The following is a 2,779-nucleotide window of genomic DNA, read 5'->3' as shown; positions in this document are numbered from 1 at the left end:
CTGTGATGAGTTAATTTGGTATTTCTGGAGTTCATAAAATCTAACACAGCAGATGACATTTCTGAAAGACTACAGCAGGGATAGAGTATGAGAGATCATCCTGGTCTCTTTCATGTTAGTGCATATTTCTTAATTGCTTTCTTTTGGGAAATCAGCCACATCTGTCTCATCAATTAGACCAAGAATTCAAGAGCTAATTGCTCTGACATGCTCCTTAAAGGCTGAGTGATATTTAGACAGGAAATCTGAGGCCAATCAGAGGAATACTCAAAGATACTTAGAAAAACAGAACAGAAAGAGCTCTTGTGAACCTGAGGCAGGTGATATCAAGGATCACTAGCCTACTACATCAAAACTGGAACACCTAAGCCTACAGCCTCCAGAGGTGAGCTGCCCTCCCAGGTTTCCAGACATATAGGGCTTTGATTTTTCCTGACAGCGGTGTGAAAAAAGATTTGTTTCACTTCCTCAGTGTACAGTAAGGAATTTTCTTGTTGTCTTGGATAGAGAGAAAGGCACCTGCCATTCACACCCTGCAGCAACTGGACTGCTGCATGAAGCTTGAATCTGTCTGGGCCTGGTGGAGATAATCCATTATACAGGGGACTCATGTCCTGTCAGATGCAGCAGTGAGTGAAAAACAGCACTTGCTCTTGAATTGACTCCTTAACAAATTAAAGAACCAACTACCACTCTATCCAGTGACATCCAAATTATCTGATAAAAACTCTATAATAGTGATGTTTTGCTTATATAGTTGTTACCAGCTGTGTAATTTTGTTAGTTTATAATTAATTACACAAACTACCATTAGTTAATGAATTTATGAAATCCAAATGGTCACTTCAGAAGTCTTCATTCTGAGAATCTGAGTTTAGATTACTCAGTGAGGCAGAACAGTGAAGTTGCACACTGTCCATACCACAAAACCCAAAGAGAATCAACAGACAAGTGATGGTTCCTCTTGTCTGTCACTAGCAAAGACCTTCTACTAGCAGCAGTTCATGCCTAGTTAAGAAGGATTCCCACATCTATCACTGTCGTATTTCCAAGCAATTCAATCTGGCTGTTTTATAGGCATGAAAAACTAGGAAAGAACAAAATCAAACAGGCTTCATGGCTCAGTCTGGGCACTGAGTAGCTGTAATGAGTAAATATTCCATGCTCACTATGCTGCTGTACCTATCAAAATATCCATAATAATCTAAATTTAAAAGAAAATCCCACTTGGCAACAGGATTTCACAATTAATACTTAAGGCACATACTCCTTTAGAAAAACATTCTCTGTAAAATTTGCAGAGCTTCTAATTGCTTTCTCCTCTTTAGTCTCAGACATGACTAATACATTATTTTTGGTGTGCAGTCTGTAATTACATCTCTTCAAAAGATGCTTCTTCCCCTGCCGTGACTCGGATTTGAACCGAGGTTGCTGCGGCCACAACGCAGAGTACTAACCACTATACGATCACGGCAAAGCTATCAGAAAACTCAGATTAAAAGAGACAACTTCTTTTATTTTTTTTCCCCCGGTGCACTTTAAAATTTTGCATCAATGGTGCCACCTGCAGTTTACACTGAGTGTTAGCAGCAGCTTGCGCTAAACATTCTTAGGATTAATTACATCTTACTGTCACCTCAAAATTGCTTCCAGACTTACTTTTCCTTTCTCTTAATAATCCATGCTTATCAGGATTGCCTAAAAACAGGCTCAGGATAGTTATAATAACCCTTGCCCTATCCTCTAAAAATTTTTCAGAGAAAAGTTTTGGGGGTTTTCTACTATTTTATCAGCATTGGGGAAGGCAAAGTCACGGCAGCATAAAAGTCTGATGGTGTAGAGACAGATATAGGCAAATGAACAAAATCTACTTAACTGAAAACTGCATTTGGTGAGTTGAACCAGGTATGATTGATTCTAGTGTAAGTGCTTGTATTGATGGACGTAATCTTCCTTACCTCTGCAATAAGCATACAACATTAAATGCACCTTTTCCAGAATTTCCATCACCTACTGTGGAAGGACACAGTCAAACAGCACAGATGAAGTCTGAGGGGAGTGAGCACTTTGCTTCTGTCAACTAAGACCATCAGTTAGTGTAATACTGAAGCTGAGGTGCTGAGTAGCACCTGCCCTTTCACAGACGTTCAGAGACAAAAAAGACCACAAACAACATTCAAATAGGCAAAGCAGCAAAAAAATTGTTAGCTCTCTCAAATGGAAACTCCAGCAGAAATCAGGCTGTACAGCATAAAGATTATAATGGTGGGGAAAAGGTAGTGGGCAAGCTCTGGGGCACTCAAGTTCTGCTCAGAAAAGCAGCCTGTTTTCACCATGCTCACCCTCTTCACAGTTATATTCATTATTTAAATAAAAAGTGTTGCCTGCTTGATGGCTTTGAAGATTACAGCAGCACCACCACTGCAGTGGTGCAGTGCCTCACTGAGTCTCTGAAAAAGGAGAAAGACATACAAAAAAACTTTCTAGACTGCACTACACAAGACCATTAAAATGTCTTCAGCAGGTCTTCAGTATGCTGAGATGTGCAGGAGCACAGTGGGGAAATTCGTAAGTAGGCTGTGTAACAGAAACATCAGGTTGTGACTTTAAAAGGCAAACATACCAGATTCTGCTCTGCCTGAGCTGTGACTCTCACTGCCTCTGCCTTAGGGAAAAACACTATCTCCTGTGTACTCACAGGGTGGGTCTTCCCTGCCACTGCAGCTGCAGGAGGGAAGGAGAAAGTATCTCCTTCTGGTGGTTGCTGGGGGCAGGCAGA

The 2,779-nt window shown here is 40.8% G+C and overlaps 1 non-coding gene across 1 annotated transcript; it reads right to left on the bottom strand.

Moving 5' to 3' along the window:
- Positions 1-1,402: 1,402 nt before the first annotated feature.
- On the bottom strand, positions 1,403-1,474 carry TRNAH-GUG. The gene has a single exon. It is a non-coding gene; the product is annotated as a tRNA-His (tRNA).
- Between the last annotated feature and the right edge of the window lie 1,305 nt (positions 1,475-2,779).

The sequence above is a fragment of the Acanthisitta chloris genome, unplaced genomic scaffold (genome assembly GCF_000695815.1).
Source record: "Acanthisitta chloris isolate BGI_N310 unplaced genomic scaffold, ASM69581v1 scaffold16699, whole genome shotgun sequence".
Taxonomy (NCBI): Eukaryota; Metazoa; Chordata; class Aves; order Passeriformes; family Acanthisittidae; genus Acanthisitta; species Acanthisitta chloris.
The sequence above is the reverse complement of the archived record's forward strand: the minus strand, read 5'-3'. Positions and strand labels throughout refer to the sequence as shown.